General features: G+C 41.7%; 2 long non-coding RNA genes across 2 annotated transcripts in view; one reads left to right on the forward strand and one right to left on the reverse strand.

The window, feature by feature from the left end:
• Positions 1-2,515: 2,515 nt before the first annotated feature.
• On the reverse strand, positions 2,516-26,812 carry LOC138167316 (uncharacterized). Its single transcript, XR_011169864.1, has 3 exons — positions 26,630-26,812; positions 5,437-5,583; positions 2,516-2,678 (listed from the first exon to the last, which is right to left on the reverse strand). It is a non-coding gene; the product is annotated as an uncharacterized lncRNA (long non-coding RNA).
• The window catches only part of LOC138167315 (uncharacterized), a 55,156-nt gene continuing 44,428 nt past the window's right edge, over positions 16,345-27,072 (forward strand). Inside the window, exons 1-2 of the long non-coding RNA XR_011169863.1 lie at positions 16,345-16,536; positions 25,369-25,503. This is a non-coding gene — a long non-coding RNA (uncharacterized lncRNA). The remainder of the gene's footprint in view (positions 16,537-25,368; positions 25,504-27,072) is intronic.

The following is a 27,072-nucleotide window of genomic DNA, read 5'->3' on the forward strand; positions in this document are numbered from 1 at the left end:
GAGACTAGATTTGAATGCAGGTCTTCCTAATTCCAGGCCCAGCACTCTATCCACTGAGCCTACTACTACCTGCCCCTGTTCCCTATATACAACATGCTATAACCCTATGCCTTTGCCTAGGTTCTCTACCAAGCACGGTATTCTTTCTGTACTCCTGCATCTTGGAAACCTTAGCTCATTTTAAGATTCAACTCAAATGCTGCCTCTTCCAAGAAACCCTTTCTATAGTTTTTAGGCCTCAAGTAACTATTTTCATTTTGTATATGTCCTTTACTTACTTTTCTGTGAATATGAAATATTCTCCCAGTAGGATGTAAGCTCCTTACAGGTAGGGATTACTTCAATTACTTTAATTCCCAGCACAGTGGCGGGCAAATAGTAGGTATTTAATAAATGTTTGTTCATTAATTGATTAAAATTAAACTGGGCTCACAAAGCTAGTAAATATCAGAGCAGTATTGACTTATGTTTATCCTAAGTTTAACCCCAAATTTACTGATTCTTAAGGTTTGTTGTTTTATTCCTTCCCCCCGCCCCCATAAGACCAAGTTGGGGCAGCTAAGTGTCACAGTGGATGGAGCACTAGACCTGGAGTCAGGAAGACCTGAGTTCAAATCCAGCCTCAGACACTTGAATGACCATGCACAAATCACTTAACTCTGTTGTACTCAGTTTCCTTATCTGTCAAATGAGCTGGAGAAGGAAATGGCAAAGCACTTTAATATCTTTGCCAAGAAAACCCCAAATGTGTTCACAAGGAATCAGACACGCCTGAAACGACTGAACAACAACATCAAACACCATGTTATCTCCCAAAATATGTCAGAAATTAAGTCCATAGGAGAGGTCAAAGAGAGCTGTTTGAGTGATTTAAGGAGCAAGGGATCACTCTTAGTTGAGAACACTGGAATCATAGCTTAGGAGGTACATGAGCCAGGTCTTGAAGGAGAAGAACATCCATCCCCAGAGATGCTGGAAGGAGCTGTTTATTCCAGACATGGGGGATGGCTTCTGTACACAAACATGAGAGGAGGACTGGGCAAAATTCAATTTGTCTAGAACCTAATTCAAAAGGTGAGCCCCATGCCATGAAGCTCATCAGAGTCAGGTTGTGGATAGCCTCAAAAGTCAAGCTAAGAAGTTTTACCTTATGTGGTCCAATGGTTTCCTATTGCCTCCAGGATCAAATACAAAATGCCCTGTTTGGCATGCAAAGCCCTTCATAACCTCCTACATTTCTAGTCCTTTTACACATCACTCTCCCACAAGCCAGTGATGCTGGCCTCCTGGCTATTCCACAAATAAGGCACTCCCCCTCTCAGCTCCAGGCATGTTTTCCAGCTGTTCCCCAATGCCTGGAATGCCCTCCCTCCTCCACTCCCACTACTGACCTCCCTGGTTTCCTTTAAGTCCCAACTCAAACCCCACCTTCTGTAGGAAACACTCCCCCACTTCTATTAGTTCCTGTGCCTTCCCTCTGTCCATTATTTCCTACTTATCTTATGAATAGCTTGATAAATACACATATGTGTGTGTATGTGTGTGTGTGTGTGTGTATACTTTGTTAGCATGTTGTCTCCCCCATTAGGTTGTAAGCTCCTTGAGAGCAAGGAGCTTTTGCCTCTTTTTGTATCCCCAGTGCTTAGCACAGTGCCTGGAACACAGTAGGCACTTAATAAACGTTGATTGATGGATTGAAGGAGTTTGTTAGGAAGACTCTACATTGACAGATATCAAATTTGTACTGGACAGGGAGAAGGGTGTATCCAGTAAAACGATTAAGAGGCTATTGCAATAATCCAGGAGAAAGGTAAGGAAAGCTTAAATTAAACTGGCAGTACTGTTAGGGGGGAGGAGGGAACCAATTTGATAGATATTATGAAAATAGAAAAGATAGGATTTCCCTTTAGCAATGAATTGACTCTAAAGAATAAGGGAGAGGAAAAACGTCATGAATGATTCTGAAGCTGGAGTCTGGGCAACTCTAAGAATAGTGGTCCCATTCACAGAAACAGGGATGTTAGGAAGCAGGACAGTTTTTGGAGGATAGATAACGAGTTTGATTTGGGACATAGTTTGAGGTGCTAGCAGGAGAGGTAGAGATGTCTCCCTCACAGGTAGAAATATGAGTATTTTTTAAAGGAGAGACTTGGACTACTAGCTTACATAAAGGGACTGTGGTCTGTTTGTTTGTTTTAAATCTTGGGTGGGTGGGAGAAATTGAGATGGCCTTGACTATTAGTAGGTTTCTGTCCATTATTTCTCTATTTCTTAAAATTAATCCACTGTATTCTCTCCCCTTGGAGGAGGATGTCTAAAAATTGTTGTAATGAGAACACTATACTGGAAGTTAGTAGACCTGGGTGCTAACCCCAGCTCTGCCATGTGACCTTTGGGCATGTCATTGAATCTTTCTGAGCCTCGGTTTCCTTATTTGTAGAATGAAGGGTTGGACTAGTTAATTAAGGTCTTAGCATTACAGACTTGAGCTGGAAGGACCCTCAGAGACCCTCAAAGCCTTATTTTATTGATGTGGAAACTGAAATCCACAGAGGTTAAATGATTTATCAAGCTCCTGCAAGTAGAAAGGGGGCAGCGTTGGAAGCTGGATCCTTTAACTCCAAATCCATTGTCCTTTTCACACTGTCCTCTCCAGCTCTGTGAATGTCTCCAGGCCTCTGTGATGAGAGACAAGAGCTTTCATTATGAAAAGAATACATGGCTTTCTTCTAGAGAGCGAGGGTAGGGGGTACAGGATCAGGGGATGGAGAGGAGGGCTTGAGACTGTGTAGGCCAGGAGCTTTCCTTTTAGTTGGAGTTTCAGAGGAGAAGGGGGTAAGACAATTATCCTCATGATCTCTCTGCCAGGAAACACAAAACAGTACTTACACATTCAGCTCATTCCCCTGCACTGCCCGCCCCATGATTCAAGCCCTGCCCTCCTGTGTGGTCAGCACACTGCCCACTTTGTGCTGACAGTGGCGGCAGAGGGTGGTCAGCACATTTATCACATTCCCCTGTGTGCTATGCACTTCTGAGTGGGCTGCCAATTAAATGGTCACTCCCTACCCAGGCAGAAGGAAGGGAGAGGGTTTGGTGTGAGACTGAGGGAAAACTACTGCCTGCTGGGCTGCTCCCCTTGTCCTCCTCCCTCATCCTCATAAATGGAGTGAGTCAAGGATGCTTGGGGCTGAAATCTCTTCTCCTTCTACACTGGTTTTGCTGTGCCCCCATGCCAGGGATCCAAAGAAACACAGCAGCATCAGGAGGCAACAGGGAGCTGATCGCAGAGCCAATACCTCTCGGGAACTTGTGTAATAATAATGATGATGATGATTGTTGATGAAGATGAGAATGATGATAGCTAGCATTTCTGTAGCACTTTAAAACTAGCAAAGTGCTTTGTATACATTCTCTCATTTCATTCATTCAACATCCTTATGAGTTAGATGCTAGATGTCACAGTGGATCGAGTGCCAGGCCTAGAGTCAGGAAGACTCGTCTTCCAGAGTTCAAATCCAGCCTCAGACACTAGCTGTGTGACCCTGGGCAAGTCACTCAACCTTGTTTACCTCAGTTCCTTCATCTGAAAAATGAGCTGGAGAAGGACATGACAAATCACTTTAGTATCTTTCCCAAGAAAACCCTAAATGGGGTCACAAAGAGTTAGAAATGACTGAAAATGATTGAATAACAACAGATAGGGAAAATGAGACTCAGAGAAACTAGTCAAGTGACTTTACCAAGATTACACAATTAGTATATGTTTATGGCCAAATCTGGAAGTTGGTCATCCTGATTCCAAAGTCAACTTCTCTACACTATGTCACCACTCCTGCTCCTTTCTGTAACCCATTCTGGGCCAAAGGATGATTAAGGTTGCTACTTTGCCTTGAAGAGGGTAGAGAGAATTCAATGAGACAAGCTTAGATAAGAATATTTAAGTGTAGAAAGGTGATTATGTTTCTGGCAATAGTAATTTAAGGTTATCCCTTTACTAAGTTGAGGAGCTGCACTCTCAACATCTTTGAAAAGAATACTTACACTTAGAAAATCATTTCAAAGCACGGAAATATAATGGTTAACTCCATAAGACTGGAGAAGACACAAAACCACGATGAACTTCAAACCTATGAGGCAAATACATTGTCCCTCAGTGAATTCTAGCTCATCTGTACCTGCTCACTGATGGGAAGAGTTGGTGGTGAGGGAGAGTGAGGGAACTTTCTTAAGGAAATCAAGGGCAGGAGAACCTGTGTCCAAACCTCTTGACCCAAAAGGCACTTGAAATGTACCAGGCAGTTGTGTGGCACTTGACAAGTCCCTCCACTCTAAGAAAAAATAATTGACATTTATTTAATTTGTAGATTGTAAATATGTAAATGTAAATTGACATTTATGTAATACTTTATATAGGTTATTTCATTTAAAGCTCATAAGTACCCTTTAGGGCAGGTGTTGTTCAGTCATGTCTGACTTTTCATGACCCAATTTGGTGTTTTCTTGGCAAAGATACTGGAAGTGGTTTGCCATTCCTTCTCCAGTTCATTTTACAGATGAGGAAACTGAGGCAAACAGGGTTATGTGACTTGCCCAGGGTCACACAGCTAGTAAATGTCAGAGGTCAAATTTGAACTTAGGTCTTTCTGATTCCAGGACTGGAGCTATACATTCTACCACCTAGCTGCCAACAAGAAGAAGAAGAGGGGCCAGTATGAAAGGTATTATTATCCCCATTTTATAGATGAAGTATCTGAGGCACAGAGAAACTGAGTGGTTTGACCATGGTCATAAATCTGGTAAGTCTCAGAGTTGGGATGTGAAGCCAGGTTTTCCTTCATTCAGGTCTAATGATCTTTTCAGTACCTCAAGCTGCCTTAGGGAAAGTGAATGTCAATTGCTTGTGGCTAAGAAAATGGGTACTTATCAGCTGGTGGGGGCATGGTATGAGGACTGTGGCAGACTTTGTTAAAAATCACCACTGAATACAACATGAGATTATAAATGCCAGGTCAGGGATTGTGTTTGTAGCATTCAGATGCTTCATAGAGTACATTTATATAGAAGATATTTAATAAGTGTTTATTGAGTAAAAGAATGAATGAATTCACCAGTGCTGCTAAAGCATTTAGGTTCTTTGGATAAGAGAAATAATCTAACTGCAAATTATGGACCTCAGGTTGGCCCAGCACAAGTATATGTTGCTGTCCATTGGATTGGTTCAGTGGCCTGCTCTTACAGCAGACAGGTATACAGCCAAATAGCCCTGGGATGGGAGTAAAGGAATCTTAGTTCAAGTATCTAACTTGTGTGCTCTTCGGTAAGTCACTTCCCTAGAAGGCCTTGGTCCCCTTACCTGTATCATGAGAGAATTGCACAGAGAATCTCTAAAATCCAGCTATGCCATTCTATGATTATCCAAGCAAAGAAAGATACCTGAAGTGTTGCCTGAGAGGAGTCTGGTGGTTGCCAGCCTCAGGGCAGGATGGTACCTTGTGCCAATATTTCCTCCAAGAGGCTTCTGGGAGAGGCTTTGTGCAGATCATGAATAAAGCATTCAGGGCCTTCACCTTTCAGCATGGCCTGGGCAAAAAAGGGCAGTGAGAAAGCATAGGGAAGGCTTTGTTTAAACCTCTAAAACTGTTCATTTGCTTAAATTGCCCAGTAATGCCCCTTGCCTTTGGCCCCAAGATCCTGGGAAAAGAAAAATGCTTTTGCTTATATAATCAAAAAGCTAGATCGATTTTTACAGTCCAAGAAACTGCCCCTTCTTTGAAGAGAGAATGTTCTCAATCTGATCTTCCCTTAGGAAGATTTAACTACCTGGTCCTTCAGTTGAATTTAGGATGATTGGAAAATTTCCTATCAGCATAGATTCAAACAGCTAAGTTCTGATATGGATTAGATTTGAACAGAGAGGAAGAGGGTCTTCACAAAATCCTATTCTGGTCCCTCATCATGGTAAGGAGAGCAGGAACCTCTTGAAGGTTCCTCAGTGGAATACAAGCTGCCACCAGTTCTGCCACAAAAGACTTTTTGCATGTTGTCCTGATAATGCTTGTAGATTTTCTTAGGAGCATCCTACTTAACTACAGAGGCTCACCAGAAGCATCTAGGTGGTACATTGACTCAGACACTTACTAGCTAGCTATGTGATCCTGGGCAAGTTATTAAACCTCTCTGTGCCTCAGTTTCCTCATCTGTAAAATGGGGGAAATAACAACAGCTACCTCATAGGGGTATTGTGAGAATCAAATAAAATTATATTGGTAAAGTGCTTTATAACTTTTAAAATGATAGATAAATGTTAGCTATTAACATCACTGGGCAGCTAGGTGGCAGGAGACATAGAAGATAGAATACAGGGCCTAGAGTCAGGAAGATTCACCTTCCTGAGTTCAAATCTGACCTCAGACACTTACTAGCTGTATGACCCTGGGCAATTACCTTGCCTTCTCCCCTCCAAAAAAGTCTCCAAAAACCCAAATGAGCTGGAGAAGGAAATGCAAACCACTCTAGTATCTTTGCCAAGAAAACCCCAAATGGGGTCACAAGGAACCAGACTCAACCAAACAACAACAACAAAATTATCATCACTGATAGGTTGACCACTTGATATAAAGAATCCTTGAGCCCTAGGAACCCATAAAGTAAAGAAAAATGCAAATTGGCCCTGTACCCTTTGTGATTCTCCTGCTGGGGACAGAGAATTTAAGCATTACATGGTTTTTAGACTATCTGTAATCAGTAGATATAAGATATTTGTCTAGTGACCCATGAATGAACTCACTATGGAGGGAAATGAATTATGTTAGTCTCAACATTCTTACTGCAAATGAAACCAGGAGACCAAACAAAACTGTAGTTGAAAGGATGGTTCACAGATTCTCCTTGGAAGGACAATTAAAGAAAATGGCAGAGGTAGTTTTATTTTGTGTCCAAAAATAACAAGATACTCATTCATCCCATGTTACAGTGATCACAATAAGCATTTGGGGGAAAAATTATCATGAAAATAATTAACTTATGCACCAACAGATGTCGCAGAAGGTGATGTAGAAAATAAATATGAAAAACTTGATAGGACCCTCCAAATTTAAACCAACAAGTACCCTGATATTCAACTTTGATACAAAAGTGGAAACGGGTTGGAATGGTGGGAAATATATTGGAAAATATGGATTAGAAGTGAGAAACAAGAGGCCAAAAACAGATGCATCATGCTATATATCATGAATGGGGCAGCTAAATGGCTTGGTGGGTAAAGCACTGGATCTGAAGTCAGGAAGACCTGAGTTCAAATCCAACCTCAGACACTTACTAGCTGTGTAATCCTGGGCAAGTCATTTATCCTCTGTTTGCCTTAATCTTCTGGAGAAGGAAATGGTAAACTGCTCCAGTATTTTTGCCAAGAAAACCCTATGGACAGTATGGTCTACAAGGTCATGAAGAGTCATAGATGACTGAACAGCAAATATATCATGAGTACTTTCAAGAATAAATCATCAAAAATGGCATTGATTGTGCTTTAACAAACAGGAAATGATATTATCATGTTCGGGCAGCTACATGGTGTAGTTTGGCATCATGGAAAACCTGAGTTCAAATTTGGCCTCAACCAGATACTTACCAGCTGTGTGACCCTGGGCAAGTCACTTAACCCTGTTTGCCTCAGTTTTTTCACTTGTAAAATGAGCTGGAGAAGGAAATAGCAAATCACTCCAGTGCCTTTGTAAAGAAAGCCCCAAATGGGGTCGGGAAGAATTGGACAACTGAACAATCTCTAATTCCCAATCCTCTGCTCTTTCCACCATTTTAGTGAGGAAAGCACTCTGCGATGTTATCATGTGAGCATACAGCTGTGTTATCCAGGGCAAGAGCTTGACAAAAGGTCACTATACTTTTGCTTTTCCCAAGAGTTTCGAGCTCTGCCTTTTAGTGGGAGGTGGAGTCCACTGTACTGACAGCCATGGCTAGGACTGGTGGAAATGTCCAGGGAAGCTTATAAATAGGGACAAGGGAGCTACATTTCTGGCCTAATAAACCATTTTAGCATTAGTAATCCCTGGGGGAGACCACAGCAAGGCCAGGATCCTGGGATACTGTCACTAAGGCACTCAGGATGTTCCAGGCCATTTTCCCTCCAGGGAGAAGTCAGTTAGAGTGTCCACAAAGAAAAGGAGAGTCAACATCCCTGCGGCACACATTACTCTGTCAGTGTTGGAGGCAATTGAATCAAAGAGCCCACCTCTCCTGTCCCCCCTCAAATGCGGTAGCAGTAGTGGTCAGTAGGCTATTACTATATCATAGTAAGTCCATTTGCACCATCTCGTCAGAATCAATACAAACGCAATTTTCTTGGCATTGTGTTCTTTGTCCCCTTCGAAAATAAAGAGGTTTATTTTTGTAACATTCCCTGAAGCCAAGGACATCTATTTTTAAAAGTGAACGAATGATAAAGAATGCACAGGAGTGGGGGCAGGGAGGAGGGGCTGGAAAAGCAGGGACTGGGGAAAGAGGAAGCTGTGATCCTCTCTAGGGCCAGTAAATCACAAGCCTTTAGCAGCCAAGTTACCATAAGGAGTTTGCTGGTCGTTTATTTTTTTTGTGTGTGGGGGGGATCTTTGGGGCCATTTATTTTCCCTTTAGGCACAAAGAAGGCTCTTCCACAAACAGAAATTCACTGCTTAGTTTTAAAAGCCCTTTATGACCTTGTCCCATCCTACCTTTCCAGCTGCATCAAACATTACTCTGCACACTGAGATTTAGCCATGCTGTCCTTTTTCTCTGTACCTAGAATACTCCATCTCCCATCTCTGTGCCTTTGTATGGACTATTCCCCATGCTGGGAAGGTACACTGTCCTCAGCTCAGTCCCATAGAAGCCTTCTCTCCCTTCACGATACACTTGGGTTACCAACTGCTACAAGATACAGAAGCCTTCTTCATACCTTCAGTTTCTAGAAGTGCCCCCCACTCTCATTTTTTCTGTGTATGTCCTTGTTGTCTTTCCCTTTAGAAGACAAGTCACTTGAAAGTGGAGGCATTTTTTGTTTATCATATTTGTTCCTTGGAAGCCTAGCAAATTTGTGACTGTTCTTCAGTTGTTTCAGTTGTGCCCAACTCTTTGTGACCCCATTTTGGGCTTTTCTTGGCAAAGATACTGGAGTGGTTTGCCATTTCCTTCTCCAGCTCATTTTACAGATGAGGAAACTGAGATAAACAGGGTTAAGTGACATGCCCAGGGTCACACAGCTAGTAAGTAACTGAGGATGGATTTTATTTTTGTCTTGCCACTGGCCTTTGATGACTCTAGAGGAGAGAGTGAGGCTGATGGTTTTACACGGCTCTGCCTCACTTAAATCCAATTCATGGATAGATCAAGACATTATCCTGTGATATCATTGGTCCTCTTTGAGAACAAAGGACTAATAACTCAAGAAGATGAGTCTTCCTGACTCTGGGTCAGGCACTCTATGCCCAGCACCACCTAGCTACCTCATTGGTACATAGTAGGAATTTAACAACAATTGATTGTTTTATTGATTGACCCCACTTTGCAAATTCTCTGTTTTAAAATTCCCAAGTAAATAAAAGTTCAGCTCTATAAAATATGTATCTTGATCTTCCCAATCTTGTGATCAAAGCAAAGCCAGTCCTCTAGGACACAAATAACTCAATTATCTCTGTTGTGGAAGAAAGGAAGAAAAGTTCAGTGAGTGATTTTACGTATTAAATTGCTAACCACCTATAGCAGGACTAAAGTTGTTCTTGCTCTCCTGACTCTAGGCTGGGGAGAATCTTTGAAAGGCAGGAGCGGCAGGGCCTGGGGTGGTTCATAACATCTCTTTGCTTCCTTCCCTGAATGGACCACCCAAGGCCACAGTACTCCCACATCCCTGGCCTTCCCTCTCCCTGGGCCCCAAGCTACCTAGGAGGCTTGGGAAGCCTGCCTGAGGGAAAGGGAAGAAACTTTTACAAGACAGCTGGAAGATAACCAGGGGCTTGTTTTCTTTCTTAATGGTTGATTTTTCTGGGGCCAGGATCAAAGGCAATGCCAGGTGAGAAGAGAGAATGGATTTTCTTTCTCACAACCAAGAGGACTCTAGCTTTGACATGTGTAGGGCACACCTTCAGTCAAACAGTTTTACCTCAGAGTGTACCTGTACCAACATTTGCATCAGAGTGAGCTGCTCCAATTACCCAAAGGCCCAGGTTCTATTTGGTTTCAAGAAGTTTCATTTCAGTGAGACTCTGCCCAGGTGTCAAATGAGGCCTGGGTTACTTTCTTGTGAAGGAATAAAGGGTTTGGGATCCCTTAGAGCATGAGTGCTGCCAGATTTGCTACTTCCCCAGTCCTTTCCCATTTGAATAACTTAGGGAAAATCCTAGACTGGTTGTGTCAGGGGCCTTCTCCAGTCTTCCTGATATATATTCTGCCACTGGACCCAGATGGCTTTACAGGAGTGAGGCTGGTGACTGTGCACAGCCCTGTCTCACTTAAATCCCATTCACTTGCCATGATATAACCCTCCTGATGTCTTGGTCCTCTTTGAGAACAAAGAACAAATAATAACAACTAGGTAAAATAAACTGGTTCCTGTCACCCTAAGGGATACAAGTGATCATGGATGGAGCTGGGCAATTGGACTTGGGGGTGAGAAAGGGGGAGCCAGGGAGCAAGAGATTGGAGAAGGCAGAGGAAAAGCTCCACTTTGGGAGAAGAGAGAAGGAGAGGGAGTGGTGGCAACAAAGGGAGAAGACTTGTTGTATCAGCAATGCCATATTCACAATGCCTATAGAGATTACAAATATGCTGATATAATTATCCATCACAAAATACGTCATGTTTGCCATTTGGGGAAATAAACTAGAAAATTTATTAAGATACCAAAAGACTGAGTCCCAAAACCAGAAAGTGAAAGCCATCAGAGTAGTTATGACATTGGCACAGGTAGATAAAGTAGAAAGCACCCACATTTTCAAGCCTTTAAAACAGAACAGGCTACCTCAGGCAAAGGTCCTCCTCTCCCCACTCACAGCAACCACCCAGCGCCCTGGAAGAGCGCTCCCAGCAGCTCCGGCCCCTGGCAGTCCTCAGCAGGAGTCCTTAGCAGAAAGTCCTGCTCCCAGCAGCTCCGGCCGCTGGCAGTGCTCAGCAGGAGTCCTAACTCAAAAAAAAAAAAAAAGGCAACCGCTGCCAACTGCCAACCGCAGGACCGTTAGCTCGGCTTTTCACTTTCTCTTGCTCTGCTATGTCAGCACGTCCATGGGGCATGGGAGATCTTTAAATCCCATAACCCTTACACTTGTGAAGAGGGATTTTTCACCTTCATCTTCCACAAGGAAAATGCCATCAAAAGATTGAAAAATTCCATAGAGGCCTATCCTGTCTGGCCTGAGAAACTGGGGCAAGGATGGTCGTGGTGGTGGGAGCACAGTGACTATGCAAAGAAATTGTGGGGATTAGTGGGAAAGAAAGTCAATTAATAAACATTTATTAAGTACTTACTGTACGTCAGGCACTATGCTAAGCCACGGAGATACAAAGAAAACCAATAGACTGTCCCTGCTCTCTGGGAGCTTACAGTCTAATAGGGGAAACAACAGACACACAACTAAATACCAAAGAGAGATAGATACCAGATAAATTCAAGATAATCAGTACAGGAAAGGAAGACCTGCTACCTGTCTCTTCTTCTTTGAGCGGACTGCGAGCCGTGGGCCAACAAACATATGATGGGTAAGGACCTCTTCCAGAGGGAGGCCTCCTATTCAGAACTGTGAGTGTCCTTGGGCAATTACATACATATTTAGGGCTAATGGTTATCTATCCTCAGATTTCTATTTCGTTTTTCTCTTGTTAATAAAACTTAATCTATAATAAATAAATCTGTAATAAATAATACAAAATAATAAATCTGTAATGTTGTAAAATGTGTACTTGTGCCTGGGGAGTTACTCATAGCATTTTAGGGGGTGGAATGTATACATTCTCCCAGGTTTCTTGGCTAGGCGCTATGAGTGAAGAGATCTAGAATGACTCCTCAAGTCATTTCATTGGCCTTTGGTTTACATAGAACTTTTTCTATTCTGAGACTGTAGGATTTCTTATTTCAAGTCACATTTTGCACAGTTCTTTATTTCATGGTCATATACATGGAATATATTGGTATTAAAAGTTGGACTTCTGGGGCAGCCAGGTGGCTCAGCGAGTAAGAGCCCTGGCTCCAGTGTCGGGATGATCTGCATCAAATCCCGGGCTCAGACACTTAGTACCCACCCAGAAACACCTGGCCATGTAACCTTGAGCAAGTTACTTAACCCCAATTGCTTTAAAAAAAAAGTTGGACTTCTATAGCAGTGAACAATATAGTAACAATTATCTGGGAGAAAATCTGCGATGGAAGGACACCTATGAAGATGGTAATATTTTCTTACCTTAGGGCTTATCTGGGACCTCAATCAGAACAAAACCTAGCCAAATGATCCTTTTTTCTAGGTCAAAGCATGACTTGACAATATTTCATTCCTAGGCATCATCTTTTTTTTTTTTTGAAGAAGTAACTTGAAATTTAAGGAAGTGTTGTTTCAGAAATTAAGCAATACAGTGTAAGGGTAGGAGTAGAAATCCTACCCCAATTGATGTGAATACAGAAAGCCCAGACTTTTCCAGTGTAATTTCTCAATTAGTCATTGGAAAGGCAAACATGGCAACTAGGTGGTGGAATAGATAAAGGGCTGGGTCTGGAGTCAAGAAGACTCATCTTCCTGACTCCAACTAGTTGTGTGAGCTTGGGCAAGTCACTTAATCCTGTTGGCCTCAGTTTCCTGGAGGATATGGAAGCTGGAGAAGGAAATGGTGAATGGTTTTTTTTGTCCAGAAAACCTAAATGGGGTCATGAAGAGTCAGACATGACTGTAAACAACTGGAAACAAAAAAAAAAGCAAACAAGTTCTTAATTTGGGAGGCATAAAAGTTGAGGGCAAAGACGTCATAGAAGAAATGTGTAGTTGATTCACAAAGATCAATTATGCCTTTTGGGGCTTGGATAAAACTTAAAACCAGCATGGAATCCTATATTCTAATATCAGAAAAGTATAGGGGTTGGGCAGCTCCAGCTAAGCCCTTGAGAAGGAATGTCGTGGGGGTTAGAGAAGAGAGAGTCCCTGCCTCCTCTCCCAACCTCAACAGACAACCACGTGAATTTGGGAGATCTATCAGAGCCAAGAGAGTGATCCCACCAGCAATCAGAGCCAGCAGCAGTGTCTACAGGGCAGCCTGGAGCCGGGAGACCCACTGAGGAAAGACAACTTCACTTTCAGTACCCTACAAGGGGACTGATCCTCAGAGCCCGGAAAAGAGCTCGACCTTAGGGAAACTTCATGAGGAATCATGAAGAGAAAAAGCAAATTATAATGACCAAGAAGTGACCTTGCCTAACAGTATACCTTTACACATACACTATACCATGGTTGAATTTTAAGTTTGTGTCCATTCTCCCCACAGACCTTGTGTGTTTGTGGAAGAGTGTGCCCCAGACTTTTGTGGCATTGTTCTTTGCACTAGCCATTCTTACTATACTATCTCAGCCCACACCAGATGGGGAACCCTTGAATGACAATCCTAGAAAACCTCCATTTTTCTCAGGTTTGTCTGGAGGACCTTAAGGAGAGCAGTAGTCAGTGCCCTCAGAGAATCCAGTTTGCCAATGGGAGGAGGAGTTGGAAGAGTGGCCCCAGAGGATGGCCCCAGCAAGAAGATATGTGAGTTTAATTGCTACCACAGCTTGTAGAGATAAAATAAATACTCCGTACTGTATCTGGAGCATTGAGTTGAGTTCTAGCTGTATGAAGTTCATTGTGTTCATTTCTTAGCATTACCAAGTTGGATAATGTTCAGAGGAGGGCAACCAGGAAGGTGAAGGACTTCAAAATCATGCTATAGTATACAAGGATAAACTGAAAGAACTGAGAATGTTTAACCTGGAGACTAGCGGGCTTGGAGTACTATAGCTATCTTCAAATATTTGAATAAATCAATCAACAAATATTTATTAAACACCTACTGTGTTCCAGGAACCATGCTAGGCACTGGGGATACAAATGCAAAGAATGAAATGATCCCTACTTTCAAGAATCTTACATTCTCTTTTTGGGTTGGGAGAAAAACATGTTAAGGGTTTGAAAATTTAAAAAAAATATATTTTCCCAATTACATATAAAAACAATTTTTAACGTTTGTTGTTGTTGTTTTTATAAAGTTTTGTGACCCAAATTCTATCCCTCCCCTCTCACCTCCCAGAAACAGTAAGCAGCCTGATATAGGTTATACACGTGCAATCATGTAAAACATTAAGGATCTTGAATTCTAAGGAACATCTTGTGGAAGAAAAGATAGACCCTCTCTGGCTCCTGAAAGCAGAACTAAGGGCAGTAGGTATAAATTACAAAGAGTTGATAGAAGCAAAAACTTCATAGTAAAACTATTGAAAACTGTCTCAGGAAATAGTGGGTCCCCCTTAGTTAGAGGATTTAAAACAAAGGCTCGATGGCCTTGGGGAGATTGTTGAGATTCTTTCTATATAGACCTATAACATCACAGGTTAGACTATAAGACCCCTTGAAGTCCCTTCCAACTCGGAGATGCTGTGCTTCTGGGAAATAGCCTATGGTGTGGATTTTAAAAGTTGTGAAGTGTGACAAAGTGACTTTGTTACTATTCGATTATACAAACTAACAGATACATGACTCCTGGTGAAATCAAAAAAGTTGCGTAGACTGGCTCCTAACACTGTCTATGAAGTAAAGTTGATGTTAATTGTAGTAGATCCAAAGTTATACTGATCAGGTTAGGGATATTTCGCTGGTCAAGGGGTCTCTATGATTCCAGTATTATAGGGCAGCTAGGTGGTGCAGTGCTGGGCCTGAAGTCAGAAGACTTACTTTCTGAGTTCCAGGCTGGTCTCAGACATTTACTAGTTGTGTGACTCGAGGCAAGTCTCTTAACCCTGTTTGCCTCAGTTTCTTCATCTGTAAAATGAGCTGGAGAAGGAAAATAGCAAACCACTCCGGTTTCTCTGCCAAGAAAACCCCTAATGGGGTCACAAAGAGTTGGACTTGACCAAAAAAGACTGAACAACAAACACATTTCCAGTAATGAAACTCCCTCCACCAATGCACATCAGCAGTTGCTCAATAACATTGTCTTAGAGAACTGCCTAGGACCCTGAGGAGTTACACAACCATATGTGTCAGAGGTATAACTTGAGCTCAGATCTTCCTAACTTGAGTCTGGCTCTCCTTTCTCTACATAGCACTGCCTCTTAGGCAAATTAGAAAATGTAATTAGGTTATTTGGATGTTTCTAAATATATGTATGTATACGTATGTATATATATACATATACATATTTATATATGTGTACAGACACATACTATGTACTTGCACACACACATACACACACACATATATATACATAGCCAACCATCCCGCTACATATTTATGCATATATGTGCACATGTGTGTATTTTCCCTTTCTGCTGTTTTGCTTTCCACTTGGTTCTCATTCCTTACATACTTGTACTTTAAGAGAATCTCATTCATTCATTCATCCATTGCATAAATATTTACTGAGTGTCTGGTCTATGCAAAGTACTATGCTAAGAATTTTGGGACATAGAAAGATGAATAAAACCTTGTGAGCCTGAATAGTATGAATCAGCATTCCAGAACCTAATCGTTATGAGGGCAGTATAGTGTAGTAGAAAGAACACTTGACCAAGAGTCATTAGACCTGGATCTGAATCTCAGTTCTGAGACTTAATTAGCTCTGTACTCCTGAGTAAATAAGTCACTTAAGCATTTTGGCCTTTAAATCTCTTCTCTGTAAAATGGGGATAATAATGCTTATAGTATCTGCCTCTCATGAGATTGTTTTAAAGAACGCATTTTTTCAATCCTAATGTGGTTTTAATCATTAGTAATAATCATTACCTTTTATGGGCTAAATAATGTGGAGTAAATGGATAAAATGGAGCTCCTAAGTCTTTGAAACTGAAGACCAGGCTCTGAATGTGAGAAGGTCTCACCAGGACACTGCTCCCCTCCATGAGACCCACTCTGAGAAGTCAGCCTGCTGCCCTGTCTCTTTAATGCCATCTTTTAGCTACAACATAAATAAAGCCCTTGTAAGGTTAATGGAAAGGAGAGAACACATTTTTCATGAGAGAGTGTGATGGGGGAGGGGGAGGGGTTTATGGGCGGTGCCATGGTTGTTTTGAATGAATATATATAAGCTTGATGGGGTGATCTCCATATAAGGTCATGGGGTGATCACCATATAAGGTCATAAATGTAAGACTGCGATGTGATTGGCTCGGACTCGCTATATATTTTCTCGTGTGAGAGGGCTCTCTCTCTCTCTCTCTCTCCGCCATGTAACTGCTGAAGAATAAACCACCCCGCTTCACTCCTCCGCCTTCTGTCTGGTGTTTTTCCCCGTGAGAGGCCGGTGACGACCGAAGACCTGGGATGGGTAAGTAAGAGGGCCATAGGGCTAGTCGTCTAGATCTGTTGTAAGGGCAAACGCCCGCAACAAGAGTGTTGTAAATATCTTGACATATATGGTTTTCAAGTCTATTCAAAAGGAAGTAACTACTAAGGAAGTAACTATTAGACCTATATGCCAAAGAGATCAAAGTGAAAAGGACCCAAATATACAAAAATACTTACAGCTCTTTTTTGTGTAATAGCAAAGAACTGGGAACTAAGGAGGTGTCCATCATCTGTGGAAGGCATGAATGAATTATGGTGTATGTATTTTGTGCCATATGATAAAAGGAATGGTCTCAGAAAAATATTGGAAGACTTGTCTGAACTGATGAAGCCCAAAATGAGCAGAACCAGAATAACTTATACAATAACAATAACATTGTAAAGATAGGCAAATTTAAAAGAGCTAAGAACTCTGATTAGTGAAGAAGCAAACCAGTTCAGAGTCCCGGTAAGGAACCATGCTACTCATCTCCCGACAGAGAAGTAAGGGGCAGAATTAGGTATATGTTTTTGGACATGGCCAATGCGGGATTGTGGTTTTCTTCATTATGTATATGTGTGATGAGAATTTTGTTTTTTCCTTTTCTTTATCTGGTTGGGGGTGGGGTGGGAAGACTACAGGAGGACAAAAAGGAGAGAAAATAAACGCTTGTTAATTGAAAAAAAAAGTTTTCCACGAGAAGCATCATTTGAGTGAACTCTCTTGTTATCTGCTCATAAAATTCTATAATTAACAAGTCATTTCTTTCTTCCTTTTTTACTTTCTTTTGCTTCCTTATGCTGATGGAATACAGATCAGTGATAAGTTTCTAATAACAATAAATAAAAGGAATCTAAGAACGTGAGCTAATTCTTTCAAAGACACATGAAAGCATAATATTATAAGAGTTAAGAGTTCAAATCCTGACTCTTCTACTTCCTATCTATGTGACCTTTGCTAGTTACTTGCCTTTTCTGGATCCCAGATTCTTTGTTTGCAAAATGAGTGGGTTGGAGTAGACATCTCTAAAAACCCCTTGCAGCTCTACATCCATGCAGAATTCTATGAACTCAAGATAGATATTAACAGGCTAGATTGCATCAGGTTCTATAGTAATTTATACTAATATATTTAAGAATATATTTTATAGTAATATATTTAAGAAAAGTCAACTACAACTATCCGTGTGACCTTGGGCAAATCACTTAACCCCAATTGCCCTCCAAAAAGCAAAAAAAAAAAGTCAACTACTAGAGTAAAGTATGGGGGAACTATGGTTAGCTGGTCATGTGAAAAAGATGCCTGGGTTTTGGTGGAGCACGAGGTTAATAAGCATCAACAGTGTGATGTGGAAACCAGGAGAGCTGGCTTGAGCTTAGACCACATTGATAGATAGACAATATCCAGAAGTAGGGAGATGGTTCCTCATCCCTCAGCCCTCACCCACTTACCCTCTACCCTGATGAGATTACCTTTGAACTGTGTTCAGTTCTGGAAGTCACATTTTAGGAGGGAGATTGACAAGTTAGAGTACATCCAAAGGAGGAACGAGATGGTGAAGGGGCTGAAATACACAGGAGAGTCAGTTGAAGAAAGAGGAAGTATTTAATTTGGAGAAGAGAAGACTTAGGGGGACCTTTGGAAGAAGGAGAAAGCTTGATCTACTTCACTCCAAAGGCAAGAACAAAGAAGATAAGTTTCAGGGGGTAGATTTGGGGCCAGTTGTAGTATTATCATCATCCTCAAGTGAAATGGGTTGCTTCAGGAGGTAGTGTGGTACCCATGGTCTTTGAACAGAAGTCAGATAACTACTCATCTTTGAATCGTAATTAATCATTCTTTTGCCTAGGGCAACTATTAAGAGGGTGGACAACTGTAGTGTAGGGGACAGGCTAAGCAATTGCCTGGGGAGAGGTTACCCTAAACCTGCCAAGAGCCTGGCCTTTGTCATCACAGGGGAAAAGGAGAAAGGTGGGCTCTGGGAGAGGGACTCCGTAGTGATAGGACCCTGTGTCTAATGGCCTGACGTCAGTCATGTCTTATGGTGGTATAGGCTGGTGGAGGACTGTGAAGTGAGGTGTGACTTTTAATATGGGGAGGGAGCACACCTTCCCTTCTCAGATCCTGTAACCAGCATGCCATTTTCCTGGTGCCTGTCGTGACAGGCATCTGCTTATTAGCAATACTTTTAGTTGGTTCCTATGCAGACAATCAGTTGGACTTGATGATTTCTTAGGTCCCTTTCAAATGTGCCATTGTATGATAGTGAGAAGTGATCAGTTCCATAGACAAACTAGCTTACTACCTCCTTGGCTAGTCCACATCTTCAGAATGTGAGTGCTACTACTTTTTGCTTAACACTCTGGTAACTACAAATTTTTCCCTTAGTCATTGCTTCCACTTTGATCTCCACTCAGAAGACAGAATCCTTTGAAATGACTGGGAGAGTCTAGGGCAGGAAAGACACTCTCAAGGCAGTTAGAGGGAGTAAAAATTTCTTAACAGAAATTCCATTTGGGGGAAGGTTCTAAACCAGCCTAGACCTAGGGCAGTTAGGTGGTGCATTGCATAGTGTTGGGCCTGGAGTCAGAAAGACTCATCTTCCTTAGTTCAAATCTGGCCTCATATACTTGCTAGCTGTGTGACCCTGGGCAAGTCACTTAACCCTGTTTTCCTCAGTTTCCTCATCCGTAAATGATCTGGAAAAGGAAATGGAAAACCACTCCAGTATCTTCCACAAGAAAACCCCAAAAGGCAAGAGTCATACACAACTGAAAAAACTACTGTACAATGACTTAGACTAGCCATCATTCTTTGAATTACCCACACTCTTTCCTTTCACTGCCTCTCCCCAGTTTTCCACTCCTTGTTGGGTGGTATCTTCCCCACTAGAATTCAATCTCCTTGAGAGCAGATACTGTCTTTCTTTTTGCTTGTATTATATCTCCACTGTTTAGCACAATGTACATAGTAAGAACTTAAACATTTCTCTACTGACTATGTGCTTCTGAGATAGATTTTCGCTTATGAAGCCTTCTTCTAGTACTGATATCTGCTTAGTCATGGCTCAGGTATTGCCTAGGGTTAATGGTCCAGATTTACATGATTTAATATTTATGCACCATTGGGAAGCTTATAATATTAGGAATAAATCAATGGCCATTGAAATGTTTTCTCATGTCTCAAGGCTCCAGCCAGGAGAAACCCTGGCACTCTGGACCCAGGTCTAAATATTTTCCATTTTTATCTCAGTATTAGACAAGCCCTTCACTGGTTTTCTCTTCTGCAGCCACCCACCCCCACCCCCAACTTGTGAATGCACAATCAAAAGCAATTAGAATTTATCAGATTTTTATCTAGAATTAGCCAGTTTTAAATGACTAAATCAGTAATCATGAATAGATTTAACAAAGAAACCTTGTAGTAAATCTATTTCCTTGGGCAGGGGAATGAGGGGGGTGAGTCAGATTGGGAATTAAAAGCACATCACCAGCTTTCTCAGGCTCTCAGAGAGAAACAGTTCAATCAGCCTCAGTTCTCCACTCTAGCTACACTTCCCATTAAGGTCCTGGCAGGCAGTGCCATTGCCTGAGGGGGGAACCATGTCTAGATGTGGCTGGTCCCTGGACCCTTGAACCACCTTCCGTTCCCTCTCTGTCCTCTCTCTCAACCCTGTTTGAGTCCCATGATCAGTCTCTCTCTCCTTCAACCCCAGAAGTTATCAGTCTAGACTTCCCATTTGTGCTGCTGTAGCTTCCTTGACCCCAAAGTTACAGTAACCCCAGTCTTTCTCAGAATGGGAAGAAAAATGTTGGACTACACTTCCCAGAATCTCACTCAACTGGTCCCCAAAGACTTCCTCTGCCTGCCGAGATCTGGCTCCAAAATTGTGTTCTGTTATGATTCTATTATTTGAAAGGAGGTAACAAGTTAACTATGATCCCATTAGCAAACTACTTCCATTCTACTCCTTGCATATCCTCAGGAGGGTTCCCTGCTTGGAGGTGGACTGGGAAAAGGGACAAGGCAGTTACCTATCTTCTATTTGTAACAGCCTCAGGTTCACAACTATAAGTCACTGGGGCTATTTTAGCAGTGGCAGGCTGTACTTGAATCCATGATCAGGCATTCCATGGTAGTTCTTGAAAATTCTTTTCCCATCCACAACTGTGCTCTTAAAGCTTTGTACAATAAACAGTGCTTGTGCTGGAATTCCACTTGTTTATTAGACAAGTGATGAGGAGCTCTCTGGCCACTACCCAGTTGGCAATTGCTGACCACCATTTCTCACACACCTAATTGGTGCTGTAGCAACAGGGCTAAATCTCTGAGATGAGGCAGGGCAACCAACCCATGACAAATCTACCAATCTACATTATTATTGTTTTTAAATTAAAAACTACTTTAGGGATAACAGATTCTCCCAAGTATTTGTCTGAGCTCTTTGGCCCACTTCTCCCTTTGTGATCTGGCTCCTATCACAAACATCATGTAACATCAGAGTTTCCATCCATTTAAGGGCTCAGTTATTTCTGAGATCACCTTCTAAACAATGTGTCTGTTTTTCTAATTCTAATCATTGCCTCCTGCCTCACCACCAGCACAGCTGGCACCTGGAAAGACATTGGTATAAAGCATCTATGATATTGAAAGGGAATGAACCCTACATTCCTGACTCTGAAACACATTTATCACCATCACAAAGGAGACTTCTTGGATAGTCATTCAATCAAGAAATAGTAATTAAACACCTACTTTGTATGAGTGCCAGGCCTGGATTCAGGAAGACTCAATTTTGTGAATTCAAATTCAGCCTCAGGCACTTAACTAGCAGTGTGACACTGGACAAGTCACTTAACCCTGTTTGCCTCAGTTTCATCATCTATAAAACCAGCTGGAGAAGGATGTGGCAAACCACTTTAGTCTCTTTACCAAGAAAACGCCAAATGGGGTCATGAAGAGTTGGACATTACTGAAACAACTCAACAACACCACAAGATGTATTGGACTGTGTTAGAGATACAAAGACTAGCAAAAGACAGTCCTTGGCCTTCAGAAGGTCACAGTCTGATAAAGGATACAATAAGCAAATAAGCATGTACAAACAAGTTGTATACAGGATAAGTAGGAAATAATTAACAGAGGGAAGGCACTATCCACTCTCCAGAGCAGTAGCCCAATCCATATGATGTAGCAAAAAGAGCATTAGAGTCTTAACCTCTCTAGGACTTAGTTTCCTCCCTTGTAAAATGTGGTGGTTGGACTGAATGATTTCTAAGGTCCTTTTGAAATCTATAATTAGATAAAATTGAATTCCTGAGCCTAAGGAGCTAAGGAACAGATCCAAAAGCAGGATGATATTATAAGGTAGGACACTGGGGACAGCCTGACTGTGTGCTTGGTGGGTTTTCTCAGGAGACACTTGAGTTGTAGTTCGAGTATTAGCCCACGGCTGGCTCAGGTCTTGAAGCCTACAGAAAAACAGGCTGTCGTTGAACCAGTGAAAGAGATCCTCCCTGACCTAGGTTCAAAATAGATCAGAGTCAGGAATGTGGGATTCTTTCCCTTTCAGTATCATGGATGCTTTATACCAATGTCTTTCCAGGTGCCAGCTGTGCTGGTGGTGAGGCAGGAAGCAATGGAATATCACTCTCCTAACTCAATACTGCAAGACTAAAACAACTTCTGTAACTTGCCGCCCACATCCCTGCTTCTGGGACCTCCTCTTCTCAGTCACATCCCTCTATTTTTAGATTATTACACAGGCAATTCAATTTGGAAACCACATGACTTATTAAACATAGCAAAACTGCAAGAAAAAATGTTAGTCACAATATGGAAATGTTATACATAATTGCACATGTATAACCTATATCTGATTGCTTACCATCTTAAAGAGGGAGGAGGAGAGGGAGAGAATTTGGAAATCAAAACTTTAAATAAAAATGTTTTAAATTTTTTTAAGTGTTAGTCACTCTCCTCATGAAGTGATCATTTCCACCATCTCCCAAAGCCTCCTTCCAGCTTTCCCTCTTGGGATGTTAGAGGGACAATTTTTAATTACTCATCACACTCCCCAAGAGTGATGGAGAAGATAAAAGGGAGAGTTTTCATGTCTAGGATCTACCTAGAGCTGATTCTGTAAGCCATGAAGAAAGGGAGAGAGGATGTGAAAGGAGGTAGAGAGCCTCACAGCCTTCCCACTAACCATAGGATTCCATGGCAGCTACCAGCCAAATCTATACCCATTCTGTCCTCTGCCATGCTGTTTGTACCCCTCTCCTCAACTGCCTTGGTCATTGACCCTAGTCACAACAACTAACTAACATCTAGAGAGGCAGTAACCAATGTCCAGTGGAGGCTAGCCACATGGCCCCTGACCATTCTCCCCTCTCCTAATGACCCTAAAAGGAATGGCTGATGTGGAAGAAGAATTGAAATCTCAACAGAAAATGGAAGGAAGAAGAAAGCATAACATTTGATGCTCCCATATACTACCATCCTTTCCCATGACTTGTGTGCTGGTGCTCAAATTTTGTCTCCTTTTCTCCAATCTCTCATGAAGTTCTGACGGGACAATACACACTCCTCCAGTACTGGGATCAGGCAGCTGGGTGGCGAAGTGGATAAGAGTACAAGGCCTGAAGTCAGGATGACTCATCTTCTTGAGTTCAAGTGTGGTCTTAGACATTTACTAGCTGTGTGACCCTGAGCAAGTCATTTAACCCTGTTTGCCTCAGTTTCCTCATCTGTAAAAAGAGCTGGAGAAGGAAATGACAAACCACTCCAGTATCTTTGCCAAGAAAACCCCAAAAGAGGTCACAAAGAGTCAGACATAACTGAAACAATTGAACAATAACAACTAGTCCCGGGAAGTAGAAAAAATGGAGATAATTGGAAAGCAGACTCCTAATGACAAGGGAGTCATCCCCATTCTCTTTAAATCATTACAATTTTCTTCTAGGGTCAAGGAAAAAAATAATAATAATTCAAATAGAAGGAAGGACAATAAATAGACCCCCAGTACAAGTTTGCTTTTATGATTCCATCAGAAAGATCTCTAACACTTAAGGAAGTTGCTCTCATAAAATTGTTAGACCAGTTTCTCCGCCTCCCATAGAAACAAGATGAAACTATTGGAGCTGGAAAGGATCAAGAGACCATCTAGTCCAGGGGTTCTAATCTGGAGTCTTTGAATGGGTTACAGATAGGTAGATAGATAGATATATACACATACATGCATTTATACATATAAACCTTATTTCAATATAATTGGTTTTCCTTATAATCTTGTTTTTTATTTTATCCATTTAAAAACATTATTCTGATGAGTCCATAGCCTTTACCAGACTGGCAAAGGGGTCCATGGCAATTTTTTTTAAAAAGGTCAAGAATTCCTTATCTAGTTTCCCCTCATGATTTTTCAGATGTGAATTTTATAGCACCAGGACTAGAGCCTTTGTGTTCTGACGTGAAGTCTCTCTAAGAGTAGTTTTGCTATCTCAACTCTCTATTAGTATTAGCAGTTATTTCTACCAGTCAGATCAGTGGCTCAGCCCTCATCCTTCTAAGTACTTTCCCTGTGCCTTCACCACTGTGTGCCCTTCAATATCAATAACAAAAAAAATACTTGTATGTACTAGGTTTTAATTCAAATAGTCAAATGCATCTGTAATCTCACTGATTTGGGAATTGTGACCCATTCATGACTACCCATCCTTTGCAACTTTTATTCATAGCCTCCTATAACTTCATTACAAGGGGTCCTGCCAATGTGCTGAAGTCCTTCCTCATTTTCTCCCAACATCACAAAAGAACCATTTGGGTATTCTGGCCATCCATCTATCATATCTTGTCCTCACCATTTAATCAGCCATTCTCACTGTCATACAAGTCTTTGGTGACATTCTTTACCTCTGTTTTTATTGAATTCCTCATTGATTTTACATATATACTCACAAATACTTTTATACACACACATATAGTTTGTGTGCCTGCAATAAAACAAAACAAGTTAACAGCAACACACCCATGATATACATTCCAAGCCTATGATTCTTTCCATTCCTTGCTCCCCTAAGTGATAGACAGAACCAAAGCCGAGAATGTCAGTTTCCTTCACTCACAGCTGGGAACATGAAGAACAATTATTTAGAGCTTTTTCACTATAATGGATCAACATCTGTTAATGTGATGAAGAAAGCTCTGTTGGTCTCTCCTGAAGATGCCAGGGCTCTGTAAGCAGGATAGATTAGGAATGGCTTTGCTTCCAGGAGACTACTATTCTATGCCCTGATACCTTTCTCTCTTGCTTCAGATACCTCTTGAATTTCTGTTCCCTTAATGCTAAGCAAGTCTGAGGAGGTCTTTCTGGACACAAACTGTAAGATTCCTGGCTATTACAGGCAAATGTAAATGGAAAGGAAAAAAAGTCACAAGTTGCCACTTCAATCTCTTTACCCACTTTTAAGCTCAATCCTTCAGCTCTCTCCAATACTCACAATGCAGGGATATTCCCTCTGCTCACCACCACACCCTATCTACTGTCCCCACACCTGCAGGAATGGGGGGGAGACAGACAGACAGACAGACAGACACACACACACACACACACACACACCTGTTCCACATTCCCTTATATGTCTTATCCTAAAAGTAAAGTTTCCAGGACCTACTCTAGTTCAGAGGACTCAAACTTGCATCCAGTCAGTGTGAAACTACCCAGCAAAGCCTGAACCAGATGAAAATGTAATTGGGAAATGTTTAACAAAATAAATCAAAATGCAATACATCATTATTAATGTTAATTTGTGTTTTTCTCCATTATCCCAGAGTTCGAGAGTTGAAAGGAACTTCAGTTCCCATCTGGACTACCAGATGTAAAGGAATCTCCACTATAACACCCTCAAGACATGGTGGTCCAGCCTCTGTTTAACACCTACAGGGAGGAACCTACCACCTCTCAAGGTAGCCCTTTTTACTTTTGGACCATTGCATCGTTAGGAAGTTTTTCCTGATATAACCCTAAATTTGTTTCTTTGCCATTTCTGTATGCTATACTTCGTTTTTCCCACTGGAGCCAAAAAGAACACATCTAATCTCACCTCCATAAGTCAGTACTTCAAAAGCTTGAAAACAGCCATTATTTCTCCCACCTCCCCAACCTTTTCCAGGCTATACATTCCCACTTCCTTGAGCCAATCTTTATATGTTAGATAGGTGAGGCAGTGGATAGACCAGACCCCCAGGCCTGGAGTCAGAAAGACTCCAGGGGTCTATGAATGGTTGCCTTGGGGTAAAAGCATGTCAGAAGTAAACATGACTACAGAGGCAGGTAGGTAGGTGGCCAATGGATAGAGCACGGGACACAAGTTGGGATGACCTGAGTTCAAATCTGGTTTCAGATGCTTACTAGCTATGTGACCCTGGGCAAGTCACTTAACCTCTGTTTGCCTTAGTCTCCTCATCTGTAAAATGGGGCTAACAATAGCACCTACCTTCTGGATCTGTTGTGAGGATAGAATGAGATAATAATTGTAAAGCAGTATAGGGCCTGGCACATACTAAATGTTATATTAATGTTAGCTTTTTAAAAATTATATAACATGAATTCAAGGCCACTCATCGAGTCACAGATTTTCTTAAACTAGGGCACACACAGCTGAACCCAGTACTCCAGATGAGGTCTGGCAAGAGCAGAGCACAGTAGAACAATTACCTCATTGTCCCTGGGTGGTTTGTCTCTTTTAAGGCAGCACCAAATCCAGCCAGCCTCTTTCGGCTGCCACATCACACTGTTGACTTATATTGAGCTTGCAGCCCACTAACACCCCCAGATCTTTTTCAAGACAACTGCTGTCAAGCCACTCCTCCCCTATCTTGTAAATGTGGAGTTTATGTTTTGTACATAAGACTTCACATTTATCCCTAGTGAGACAATCCTCTGTCACCCAGCTTGCTAACCCTCCTTCCTACATTTGTATTATCTGCAAATCTGAAGAGCATGGCATCTGTCCCTTTAGACATTGATAAAAATACTGAGCATCACAGGGCCACGTATATATCCCTGGAGAACTCCACTGGAGACTCTTACCATGTTGACATTGAACCACTAATAGCAACTCTGAGTCCCGCCATCCAGTCGGGTCTGACTCCCTCTGGTCGTGTTACTGTCTAATCCATCTGCGTCTATCATCTCCACAAGACGAGTATGAGATATTTTACCAAAAATCTTGCTGGAATCATCAACTAGTTTAGTAATCCTGTCAAAAAAGGAAGTGAGATTAGCTCTTGATGAAGCAATGCTGATTCTATAGTCACTGTTTTCCTTTCCATTTATTTGCTAACCATCTCTTTAAGGGGTGGGGAACCTGCTGTATTGAGGTCACATGTGTTCTTCTAGGTCCTTGGGTGCAGCCTTTTTAACTGAGTCCAAGTTTTACAGAACGAAGTCTTTTATTAAGGAGATTTGTTCTGTGAAGCTTCGTTTCAGTCAAAGGGCTGCACTTGAGGACCTAGAAGGTCACATGTGGCCTT

Source organism: Petaurus breviceps, unplaced genomic scaffold (assembly GCF_028583685.1).
Source record: "Petaurus breviceps papuanus isolate PSGF00001 unplaced genomic scaffold, PetGlider_PUasm1.0 229, whole genome shotgun sequence".
NCBI classification, from domain to species: Eukaryota; Metazoa; Chordata; class Mammalia; order Diprotodontia; family Petauridae; genus Petaurus; species Petaurus breviceps.